Genomic DNA, 13491 nt, shown 5'->3' with positions numbered 1-13491 from the left:
TGTTCAAGTTCAGTATGAACAAGTCCTTCCTAGACAGCTTTTTTCCACCAACTAGAATGCATTAAGTATGTTCCATGCATATCTTATATCACTGTATATTTTGAAATATATAAAACCACACAGTACTGAATCAGTAGCTATTTTACTTTTCATTTGTTTCAAATGTTTCACAACTTAAGTCTGTGACATTATAAGCCTCTCCAAAAGATTTAAATAGTATTAAAATACTACTTTCAATGTAAAGGGCAAAATATCTGGAAAATTAAGGTCACCATGTTAGAGGGTCTAATGGAGTATGGATTTCTGCTTGAAGTACTTCAACCAGAAACCTCAGCAATCTTAAATCTGTCTCTCCTGGATATAATACGTTTTAAAGCTTTGAATGAATTTTCAGAATATGTTTCACATCTCTCATAACTTCAGAAAAAAGATGCAGCAGAGAAAAAGAGAATAGTCTCTATAATAATGGAATTTTTACACAGTACCAATACGTTACAGAGCTTTTAAGACAAAAGATGAACAGGATTACCCTTAAAGGAGGAAAAATAAGATGACTTAGGTTTCTTTGTAAGAATTTGTTCTTGATCAGAATACCAGGAAGCAATGGGTTCTTTGATTCAAGATGTCACATACTCATGATTAAATCATTTGTTTTTTTAGAGTGTAAGGTTTTTATTTCACTGTGACTATGGAAAATATAGACAGCTCCACATGACATTATAAAATCTGAGTAACTTTTCAGATGAGAAATTACCCAGGAAATATTGACAGACCAAATCACAGAAAATGCATACAAATTTGAAACAGGGAAGCAACACAAAATACATTTCAAAACTAAATGAAATGTATGTCATTGTAAAAATCAAAAGAAAAATAAGAAAGGAATGAGGAAGGTGGGGGTGAGGGAGGGAGGAAGGGCAGGGTGGTAAGTATCATTATGCTCTTAAAACTGTGTATAAGGCCGGTGCCACGGCTCACTTGGCTAATCCTCCACCTGCAGCGCCGGCACCCCAGGTTCTAGTCCTAGTCGGGGTGCTGGATTCTGTCCCGGTTGCTCCTCTTCCAGTCCAGCTCTCTGCTGTGGCCCAGGAAGGCAGTGGAGGATGACCCAAGTGCTTGGGCCCTGCACCCACATGGGAGACCAGGGGGAAGCACCTGGCTCCTGGCTTCGAATTGGCACAGCACGCTGGCCATAGCGGCCATTTTGGGGATGAACCAACAGAAAGGAAGACCTTTCTCTCTCTCTCTCTCACTGTCTAAATCTGCCTGTCAAAAAAAAAAAAAAAACAAAACTGTGTATATGAAATACATGAGGGGCTGGCACTGTGGCACAGCAGGTTAATGGCCTAGCCTGAAGCACCAGAATCCCATATGGGCACCAGTTCTAGTCCTGGCTGCTCCACTTCCAATCCAGCTCCCTGCTATGGCCCGGGAAAGCAGTGGAAGATGGCCCAAGTCCTTGGGCCCTTGCACCCGTGTGGGAGACCCAGAGGAAGCTCCTGGCTCCTGGCTTCGGATCGGCACAGCTCCGGCTGTTGCGCCCAACTAGGGAGTGAACCAGTGGATGGAAGACCTCTCTTTCTCTCTCTCTCTCTCTGTGTGTGTGTGTGTGTGTGTAACTCTTTCAAATATATAATTAAATCTTAAAAAAAAAAGAAATACATGAAATTTGTTCTGTTTGTATAAGCTAAAAAAAATCATTAAAAAACTTTGTGATCTAAAATAATGGTCCTAAAACAGAGGTGATTTTCCTCTCAGGAGACATTTGGCAATAACTGAGGCCGTTTTTAATTGTCACAACAGGGGAAGTGCTACTGGCATTTTCAGGATACAGACCAAGGATGCTGCTACACATCTACAATTCATAGAATTACCCAGCCCTAAAAGTCCACAACAAAGAATTATTCAGCCCAAAATGCCAATAGTGCGAAAGTGGAGAAAGCCTGATCTAAATTAATACCAAGCACTTGAACAATAAATGGATATTTACTTAATGAATGAATTTTGATAAATGAAAATATTTAGTTTCCACTTTTTATACCTTAGTGCTCCCATCAATTTGATGCTGCCTAACACAGACTCTGTCTTTGTTCTCAAGATCTTTATCTACTCATTCATCAGAATCCCCTATGGTGTTAAATACTACCAGGCAAATAAAAACACATGTTCACTAAGGATGTTGCCCTACCATGTGGCTTTGAGAATCCAAAAGAGGGACACTATATTAACCATGTAACTGACATTCAAATTAGAAGAGGTTCAGACATCCAGCCTAGCAGTTAAGATCCCCACGTCCCACATCTCAGTAGCCAGCCCCAGCTCCTGTCTGCAGCTTGCTGCTAATGCCGACCTGGGAGGCAGTGGTGATGGCGTAAGTAACTGGGTTTCTCCCACCCATGTGAGAGAACCAGATCATGCTCCCAACTCCCAGCTTTAGCCTAACATTGTGGGCATTTGGGGAGCAAACTAGCAGATGGAAGTTCTCTCTCTATACCTCTCAAATAGATAAAATTGCTAAAAAAAAAAATTAGCAGGTGAAAACTGCCTTCAGTGACCAAGAGCTCAAAAATGTTTTTCTTTAACTATGAAAATTAAAACACCATTATTTTACTTGGTCACATTTGGTGATAAACCAATGTTTCTCAAATTTACATGTTAAAAGCAAACAATTTTAAAATTAAAATACTAATTTTGGCGGCCACCACTGTGGTGTAGCAGGTTAAGCCGCCCCCTGCAATGCTGGCATCCCATATGGGCACTGGCTCAAGTCCCATCTGTTCTCTAGCTCCCTGCTAATATGCCTGGCAAAGGCAGTGGAAGATGGCCCAAGTGCTTGGGTCCCTGCCCCCACTTGGCAGATCCAGATGAAGTCCCTAGCTTCTAGCTTTGGCCCAGCCACAGCCCCGGCCATTGCAGCTGTTTGTGGAGTGAAGCAATGAATGCAAGATTTTCTCTCTCTCTCTCTCTCTCTCTCTTTCTCTCTGTAGCTCTGCCTTTCAAATAAATAAATACATCTTTAAAAAAAAAAAAAGGGAAATATTCATTTGAATAAGGTAACTAGAAACGGTTAAAAGACCCATATGATTGGGGTTTTTTTCCCTCCTAAGAAAACTTTTATTTAAGGAATACAACTTCATGCATTTCATAAGTACAATTTTAGGGACACAGTGATTCTGCTCACTATACCCACATTCCCACCTCTCTTCCTCCTCCCTCTCCCATTCCCAGTCCTATTCTCCACTAAGATCCATTTTCGATTAACTTTATACACAGAAGACCAGCTCCACACTAAGTAAAGAGTTCGATAATTTGCACACACACACACAAAAAAAGCTGTTCCTCAACAGTGGAGATAAGGGCTGTTCAAAGTCATTGCATCTTGAAGTTAATTTCACTTTTTTTTTTAGAAACTTTATTAGCTTTAAAGAAACATCCAAGAATGACACATCTTTTGGGAGCACTTGGACATAATTTTAACACAACTCTTTGAGGACAGAGATCCTGCATGGGAAGTTAGTGCACAATGACTCTTGTTGTTAATTTAACAACTAACACTTTTATGTATGATTTCAGTGATCACCCAAGGCTCTTGATATGAGCTGCCTAGGCTGTGGAAGCCTACTGAATCCACAAACTCCATCAGTATTTAGGCCATCAGCAAAGTGGAAGTTTTCTCCTCACTTTAAAGAAAAGTACACCCTCCAAGATGGCGCCGAAGGCAAAGAAGGAAGCTCCTGCCCCTCCTAAAGTCAAAGCCAAAGCAAAGGCCTTGAAGGCCAAGAAGGCAGTGCTGAAAGGTGTCCACAGCCACAACAAGAAGAAGATCCACACGTCCCCCACCTTCCGGCAGCCCAAGACACTACGCCTCCGACGGCAGCCCAAATACCCTCGGAAGAGCGCCCCCAGGAGAAACAAGCTTGACCACTATGCCATCATCAAGTTCCCCCTGATCACGGAGTCGGCCATGAAGAAGATAGAAGACAACAACACACTGGTGTTCACTGTGGATGTCAAGGCCAACAAGCACCAGATCAAACAAGCTGTGAAGAAACTCTATGACATTGATGTGGCCAAAGTCAACACCCTGATCAGACCTGACGGAGAGAAGAAGGTGTATGTGCGGCTGGCTCCTGACTATGACGCTCTGGACGTTGCCAACAAAATTGGGATCATCTGAACGGAGTCCAGCTGGCTAATTCTAAATGTGTTTTTTCACCATAAAAAAAAAAAGAAAAGAAAAGTACATCCTTCCTTGATGACCACTTCTTTTCACTGGGGTCTCACCTACTGAGGTACTTCATGTAGGACATTTTTTGCCACAGTGTCTTGGTTTTCCATGCCTGAAATGTTCTCATGGGCTTTTCAGCCAGACCAGAATGCCTTAAGAGCTGATTCTGAGGTCAGAGTGCTACTTAAAGTGATTGTAATTTTATGAGTCTGCTGTGTGGACTGCTTCCCATGTTGGAGCATTCATTCCTTTTTTAATTCTATCTGTTATTATTACCAGACACTCTATCCTATCCATATGATCACTTTATTACTTATGATGGTACTTTTACCACCCTCCATATGATCTTTTTAAATAATGATTCACATTTCCAGTTCAAAACAATCTTAAAGGAATTTTCAAAAATTCTGATGTCCCCAATTTAACCTAATATGAAACTTCCCGGAGAATAGAAACCTATTTTTATATTTTTTTAAACCCAGACCTACATATATCCTTAATTGTGACCTAGCTAGAGATTGATTTTATTAATACTAAAATTATGACTATCTCTCAAAAGACAACAATTATGGATAATTTTTAAATGTATAGCCTTTCCTTTATAGATTTTTAATTCTTCAATTGTTTTATTATACATATTTTTGTAAGGAAAATTAACGACCTATTTAAAGAAAAAAAGCATCCCATAATTCATATGTATTCAATTTACAGAATCATATTTTATTTCAGGGTTAAATTTTATGAACAACAGAATTAATGATAAAGTTATGAAATTCCTAAGTGATTTCCTTCTAAAGAACACACTACTTGGAGCCAGTGCTGTGGCACAGCAGGTAAAGCTACCACCTGCAGTGCTGACAATCCATATAGGCACCAGTTCAAGTCCAGGCTACTCTACTTCCAATCTAGCTCTCTGCTATGGCCTGGGAGAGCAGTAGAAGATGGCCCAAGTCCTTTGGCCCCTGCACCTGTGTGGGAGATCTGGAAGAAGCTCCTGACTCCTGACTTCCAATCAGCCCAACTCCATCCATTGTGGCCATTTGGGCAGTGAACCAGTGGATGGAAGAACGTTCTCTGTCTCTCCCTCTGTCTATAACTCTACCTCTCAAATAAATGAAATCTTAAAAAAAAAAAAAAAACTTTATAAAAAAAAGCTTCTAGTCAAAACAGTACTGTTAAATCTGTTAAATGAAATTACAAATACTAAGTAAATCATAACATTCGTATATTATTCTGCTATGATATTTTGTTTTAGCTGTTTTTGGAGATAAATGTTGCTATAAGAAACAAATCACTGGGGCTGGGGCTGTGGTGTAAACAGATTAATCCTCCACCTACAATGCCAGCATCCCATATGGGTGCTGGTTCTAGTCCCAGCTGCTCCTCTTCCAATACAGCTCTCTGCTGATAGCCTGGGAAAGCAGTAGAAGATGGCCCAAGTGCTTGGGATCCTGCACCCACACGGGAGACCCAGAGGAGGCTCCTGGCTCCTGGATTCAGATCGGCCCAGTTTCGGCCATTGCAGCCATTTGGGATTGAACCAGTGGGTGGACGACCTTTCTCTCTGTCTCTCCCTCTCACTGTCTGTAACTCTACCTCTCAAATAAATAAATAAATAAATAATTTTTTTAAAAAACAAGCAAGAAACTACTGTTCCATATATTTAAACATTACCCAGAGATAATGTTATTCCATTAAGAAACACCCTAACAATCACATCAGCTAAAACCATGACCAGGTCCTATCTACCCCTTCTAGACTGAACAGCAATCTAAAAGTTCTTCAGACACTTATTCAAACAGAAGCAAAGGGCAGAACTTCTCAAAAGGAAATGGTTTTTAATAAAACTTAGAGGTAGAAAGTTGTCTATCAGAAATACAAGTTCAAATGAACCAATGAATAAGGAAATTCTATTTGGGATTATTCCAAGCTCATCTGAAGCCACATGTACTTGGAAAACTCCAAACAATCAAAATAAATACATTACCTAGACATGCTTTCAAATCTACTTCTCCCAAGTGGAAATAACACCCACAAAGGGTGTTGATTTGTTCTTTTCATTCCTTTTTACAGCTAAATGAGCATGCAAACCTTCAAAAGAGAGGCAAAAATGGAAATGACAGCACCACTTATGAATCTAAAATAATCTCTGTGATTCAGTGTCACTGAAATGGAGAAAAAGACAAATAAATATTCCAATCAAATAGCATCCCTTTGTAAGAAAATATGAACTTAAGATTCTAACATTACAAAAGATTTATGTATATTATTATCAGTTCCTTGATGTATTTGTTTAAAGATCATTAACTACTTTTTAGGGGCTACCTAGCCAGCAACAATTAGCTTACAAATTCCTTCAACAAATTTTTATTGAGCACCTACTACACGTAGAGGACTGTATTAGGCACAATGAGAAGCAAAGACTCATCCTTCCCAGGCTTTGGCCTCAAGAAACTCACCAGTTTAATTAGGAAGACAAGAGGTACCTAGAAATAACTTCTAAATAAGAGGGAGACAAATGGCCAACACAATCTTTGTTGTTTTTGTTTTTATTTATTTTTTAAAGATTTATTTTTTTTAAAGGCAGAGTTAGAGAAAGGCAGAGGCAGAGAGAGAGAGAGAGGTCTTCCATCTGCTGGTTCACTCCCCAATTGGCTGCAATGGCCGGAGCTGCGCCAATCTGAAGCCAGGAGCCAAGAGCTTCTTCTGGATCTCCCCCCACACAGGAGCAGGGCCCAACCACTTGGGTCATCTTCCACTGCTTTTCCAGACCATAGCAGGGAGCTAGATCAGAAGTGGAGCAGCTGGGACTCAAACCGGCACCCATATGGCATGTTGGCACTGCAGGCAGTGGTTTTTACCTACTATGCCACAGCACCGACCCCACCAACACAATCTTGAGGGGGAAAACAAACCCAAAAACAAAAGCTGGTGGGGCCTGGAAAAGCAGAGGAGGACAGCCCAAGTGCTTGGGCCCCTGCACCCACGTGGGAGACCTGACAGAAGCTCCAGGCTTCAGCCTGGCCCAGCTCTGGCTGTTGCAGTCATTTGAGGAGTGAAACAATTGATAGAAGCTTCCAATCTCTCTCTTTCTCTCTCTCTCCCTCCCTCCCTCCCTCCCTCCCTTCCTCCCTCCCCCACCTCCCCTTCTCTCCCTCCTTCCCTCCCTCCCTGGGTAGCTCTGTCTTTCAAATAAATAAAGTAAAACCTTTAAAAAAAAAAAAAAAGCTAGAGGCATATTCTCTGCTTTCAAAATATATTGTAAGACTGTTGTAACTAAAACATCATGGTTCTGACATTAAAAAAAAAAGAAGAAGAAGACATACTGACTAATAAAATAGTGTAGAGGCCCAGAAACAAACCCAAACATTTAAAGTCAACAGATTTTCACAAAGGTGTTAAGAACATACAATGAGGAAAGAACAGCCTCTTCAATAAACAGTGCTGGAAAAACTGGTTATTCGTATGCAGAATATCTCACACAACAATCAAAAATCAACTGAAAATGAAGTTAACATCCATGATACGTAAGGAAATCAAACAACTCTAACAACTCTAAAGGAAGAAAATAATGTGGTCAAAAATGAGCAGAGGACCTAAACAGACATTTTTTGAAAAAAAGACTACAAACGTCAACAAGTACATGAAGAATACTCATCACTAATCATTAGGGAAATGTAAATTAAAAGCACAGTGAACTATCCCTTCATACCTGCTAGAATGGCTATTATCAAAAAGACAAAAGATAAGTGGTGGTGAGAAAGTGGAGAAAGGGGAACCCTTGTACACTGTTGGCGGGAATGTAAATCAGAATAGCTGTGCTGCAAAATAACATGGAGGTTCCTTTAAAAACTAAAAATGGAACTGTCATAGCAATACCACTCCTGGGAATGGAAATCAATATCTAAAGGGATATCTAAACTCCCTTGTTCATTGCATCATTATTCACAACAGCCAAGATAAAGGAACAACTTAAGTGATCATTACAGATGAACAGTTAAAAAATGTGATATACAGACAGACCCCAACTTACCTAGTTGTACTTGTGGTTTTTCAACTTTACAACGTTGTGAAAATGATAAATACTCAGTAGAAAATGTACTTTGGATTTTCAGCTCTTCTTGGGCTAGCAATATGTGGTACAATTTTCTCTCCAGGTTCTGGGCAGCAGGACACAGCTCCCTGTCAGCCACATAACCATCAGGGTAAACAACAATCTACAGGGTACCCCATTGCCAGCCATTTTTAATATAACTATTCAATAAATTGTATGAGATAGTCTATTTTCAAAAGGCTTTGAGGGGCCAGCACTGTGGTACAGTGGCTAAAGCTGCCGTCGGCAGTGCCGGCATCCCACATGAGCACGAGTTTGAGTCCCAGCTGCTCCACTTCCGATCCAGCTCTCTGCTGTGTCTTGGAAAAGCAGCAGAAGATGACCTAAGGGGTTGGGCCCCTGCACCCACATGGGAGATCCAAAAGACGTCTCTGGCTCCTGGTTTCAGACCAGCCCAGTTCCAGCCAAAATTCACCTGGGGAGTGAACCAGTGAATGGAAGATTCTCTCTCTCTCTCTGCCTCTGCCTCTGCCTTTCTGTAACTCTGCTTTTCAAATAAACAAATAAATCTTTAAAAAAAAAAAAAAGGTTTGAATTAGATGACTTTGTTCAACTCTATGCTAATGTAAGTGTTCTGAACACATTTCGAGAGGCTCAGATAAGTATAACATTAAGTAGGTTAGGAGCATTAAGTGCAATTTTGACTTAAAAATTTCCAACCTATTATGTTTTTATCAGGACATAACCCCATCATAAATCAAGGTGCGTTCACATATATACAATGGAATACTATTCAGCCTTTTAAAAGAAGGAAATGCTGTCATTTCCAACAAAGTGGATGAACCAGGAAGACATTATGATAAGTTTATTTTGAAATGAGCAGGCCAGGGGCCGGCGCTGTGCCATAATAGGCTAAGCCTCTGCCTGTAGCGTCAGCATCCCATATGGGCGTTAGTTTGTGTTCCAACTGCTCCTCTTCCAACCCAGCACTCTGTTACAGCCTGGGAAAGCAGTAGAAGATGGTCCAAATGCTTGGGTCCCTGCACTCAGAAGGGAGACATGGAAGAAGCTCCTGGCTCCTGGTTTTGGACAGGCCTAGCTCCAGGCACTGTGGCCATTTGGGAAGTGAACCAGTGGATGGAAGACCCTTCTCTCTGTGTCTCTCTCTGTCTGTAACTCTACCTTTCAAATAAACAAATAAAATAAAAAAAAAAAAAAGAAATGAGGGGCCAATTCTGTGGCTTAGCAGGTGAAGCCACCACCTGCAGTGCCAGCATCCCATATGAGCGCCAGTTTGAATCCCGGCTGTTCCACTTCCAATCCGGCTCTCTGCTAAGGCCTGGGAAAGCAATAGAAAATGGCTCAAGTCCTTGGGCCCCTGCACCCACGTGGGAGACCAGGAAGAAGCTCCTGGCTCCTGGCTTCAGATTGGCACAGCTCTATCCACTGCGGCCATCTGGGGAGTGAACCAGTAGATGGAAGACCTCTCTCTCTGCCTCTCTGTAACTCTACCTTCCAAATAAATAAGTAAATCTAAAAAAAAAAAAAAAAAAAGAAACGAGAAAGAGAAAAGCAAATACTGCATGATCTCAGTTATATGTAGAATCTAAAAGTCAAACTTGTACACAAGTAAAATGATGGTTACCAGAGATGGGAGGGTGGGAGAAAAGGGTTGTTGGTCAAAGGGTACAAAGTATCAGTTGGACAGGAAGAATGAGTGTTGGGATTTATTTTTCAGCGGGGTGCCTACAACCAATAATAATGTAAGTTCCAAAATAACTAAGAGAGTAAATGTAAAATATCTCACCATAAAAAATGACAAATGAGGTGACAGATATGTAAATTAACTCAATTTAATCATTTCACACTGTACACATCCATCAAAACATAACATTATATACTACATAATGTATACAATTATTTCTTGCTTAAAATATTAATTGCAAAAAAAAAAAGAAGTATCTAAAGAAGAGTGAAGATAAAATGTCATGAGAAGTGAGAAGAGAGAAGACTTCCAGCTGGGGAGACGAGAGAAGATCCTGAGACTGAATGGCAATGCTGGAGAGGGGCCCGGACAGACACATGATATGTGGACATTCTCAGAAAGACGTAAACAGAGTGGAAAGGAGAAGAAATGAGGAGAGTAAAAGTGAACACAGGACAAAGCACCCATTCTCAGCCTCAAGTTTTGCTGGTTGACAGAGTAGTGCAGAAAGAGGAATAACTAAAGTTAAAAGTAGCATATTGAGAGTGGGGCCTATTTGGGAGGGCCTGACAATAAGGGGATTAGTTTGGATTTTACTGGGTAATTGGGGAGCTGGAGAAGATTTCTGAGCAGGAAAAGGCATCATCGAAGTTGTGCTATAGAAAGATCAATCTAGCAATAATTGAAGCAACTGAACATCAATCAAATGCAGATGATATAGCACAGTGAACATAATGTAAGCCTGCAGGAATTCAGGAATTCATTTATAAAAATGTAATTTATATGCATCTTTTCAGTAACACAGTCCTATAAACTGTCTAGCTCATAGACTAGTACCTAATTATATAAGCATCTAAAAAGGTCATAAGTACTATAAAATGATATCACAAAACCTCTCGCCTCTGCCTGGAAATCCTTCCACCCCCTTTCCCTTCCGGTAAACTCCTTCTCCTGCAGATCTCGGTTTCAACGCCACCTCCTCAGAAAGGCCTCTTTAAAATTGCTCATCCAAATTGATCTCTGGTTTTCTCTTTCAAATTTGTACTTTTTCTTCATAGTACTTATTCCCTCCCCCTACTACATTAAGAGGAAGGACTATATTTTTGCTCATTATAACATTTTCCAGAGCCTAAAGTTATGTAACACATAGTAGGCGTTTAATATTTGTTCTATGAATAATAAAAGAGTTTAATAAATTTTTTAAAGATTTTATTTATTTATTTGAGAGGTAGAGTTACAGACAGTGAGAAGGAGAGACAGAGAGAAAGGTCTTCCTTCCGTTGGTTCACTCCTGCAACGGCCACAGTGACTGGAGCTGGGCCTATCCAAAACCAGGAGCCAGGAGCTTTTTCCAGGTCTCCCATATGGGTGCAGGGGCCCAAGGACTTGGGCCATTTTCTATTGCTTTCCCAGGCCACAGCAGAGAGCTGGATTGGAAGAGGAGCAACTGGGACTTGAACTGGCACCCAAATGGGATACTGGTGCCACCAGCAGAGGATTAACCTACTGCACTATGGCACTGGCCCCGATTTTAATAGATTTTTAAGGTATCACTGTAATACCTCTCTTTGCAACACGTACAATTGACTAAGATACTTTCTCTTTTGAAGAGAAAGTTAAAAGAAATCTACAACTTCAAATTATGTGCTAGAATCAGAATAAAGGTATTTCCACAAAGAAAACATTAAAGCGCACATTCAAGTCAAAATATGCATTATTATCTCTCATATTTTTACTAATTCACAGCACAGCTACTAATTGATTGCAATGAGGAATAGAATCTGAGGGAAAGGTAAGTATTACAAGTTAGATATAAGGAAGACAATAGAAACTTGCTACAGCTCCTTGATCCATGAACATCATGTTAGAATGCAAAAGATTTAACTTAAGCCCAAATCACCACTGAAGTAGAAGAAAGCCCTCAAAGAAAGATAACTAAGCTTTTTCAAATAATTCATTTATAAATAATAAATAAATAAATCACACACCACTTGCAAATATGTATTTCATGCCATAAACAATACCAGGTCTTCTTCATAGCATAATAAACACAAAGAAGATAAGCAATGTACTGAACCTTAAGTGACAGAAGTTTAGAGAAATTCAAAGTAGTTCATCATGAGGCATTTGGAACCTTATCCAAGTTACAGTCCGTCACAAAATTTTAATGTAGGAAAATGACCCAATTCACTAGTACCCATGAACTACCTAATTCACTAGTACAACGAATAAATCAACTGCCAGTAAGGAACTAGAGAAGCTGGTATAAAATCGGAAATACTGAGCTAACTTGGCATATCACAACACCTGCACCGAAAGGAAAAATACAATTCTCATAATTCATTGAGAAGCATTTTTCCAAATACTGGCTTCTGCAAATTGGATGGACTATATAAACTTAAACTGAAAAGAGAAAAGACCAACACAGATTTGTTCAAGGAGACACAATTTTACTATAAATAGACACTTGCATTCCAAAAATCATCACCACACTATGCCTAAGTCACACAACAGAAAACATGGAGCAAACCTATGTAAACATGGGACAAACACCTATGGCATGTGCATGCACACACACACACGCACATACACACACACACCAGGAACCTAATTTAAAAAGTAGCACAGTTTTCCACATATTAAATGAGTATGAAACAAATACATTTATGCCTAAATTTTTCCTAGTATTATCAATGATGTCAATACAAGTGTTAATAGCAGAAATGGCTATAGGGACATTCAGATTCAAACAGCTAATGCCAACTGGATACTGCAATCATTTCCCATTGCTCAAATGTCTTGAGCAGAGGATTTTGAAGAATCACAGATCCTCTAATAGAAAAAAGTCATAATTTCTAAATACATTGGTATAAGCCATATGGCCACGCTATAGAAAATGCTTGACTACACAGAAGTACAATATTCTTCATAAAATCATTGCCCTGATAGCAGTAAGGGATGCAGTGACATAATATCACTGGTAGATATGGCATTTCATCAATCTGGTTTTTCCTCAAGAAGGCAGATCTTATTTTCCTGTCATCAACTTTATCCTTAAACATCCCTCTCACATATCCCCACCACCTTCAGCAGCCACTAGCATGATAGCCAAAGCACAAAGCCAACTCAATGCCATAGCTGGAAACACAAAATTCAGCAACAGCATTATTTTCCTGCCCTTGATGCTAGTTTCTAGGTTGGTACCACAATGGTCTGCGGTGAAAACAGTGTTCACTAATAAACTAATTTCCTCTGGTTTTAATTAGGAAAACCAACCCCTAGCAGAAATGTTTGATCCTCTATTTATAGCATTTATCAAGTATTAGCTGTCCTACAGGCTGGTAAGAATCAAAAGCTCTCACATAGGTTGTGAAGTGAAATCTCACTAAATTTTTGTTGAATAAACGTTAGTTGACTTGATCAAACTTGCTTTGCTTTTTATCCAAAATAATTTTATTCCCCAAATATTAAATTCCATTTTGAAAAGCAACAGTCACAACAATT

At 39.8% G+C, this 13491-nt stretch overlaps 1 protein-coding gene and 1 pseudogene across 15 annotated transcripts in view; one reads left to right on the top strand and one right to left on the bottom strand.

Annotated features, from left to right (window-relative positions):
• STK33 (serine/threonine kinase 33) overlaps nt 1-13491 on the bottom strand; it is a 181974-nt gene that overhangs the window by 126524 nt on the left and 41959 nt on the right. The gene's annotated exons all lie outside the window — the stretch shown is intronic.
• LOC149128412 (large ribosomal subunit protein uL23 pseudogene) lies at nt 3707-4214 on the top strand (annotated as a pseudogene).

The sequence above is a fragment of the Oryctolagus cuniculus genome, chromosome 1 (assembly GCF_051225735.1).
Source record: "Oryctolagus cuniculus isolate XC-2025 breed Fujian yellow rabbit chromosome 1, ASM5122573v1, whole genome shotgun sequence".
Classification (NCBI taxonomy): Eukaryota; Metazoa; Chordata; class Mammalia; order Lagomorpha; family Leporidae; genus Oryctolagus; species Oryctolagus cuniculus.
Note: the sequence above shows the minus strand (reverse complement) of the source record. Positions and strands in the feature narration are given on the sequence as shown.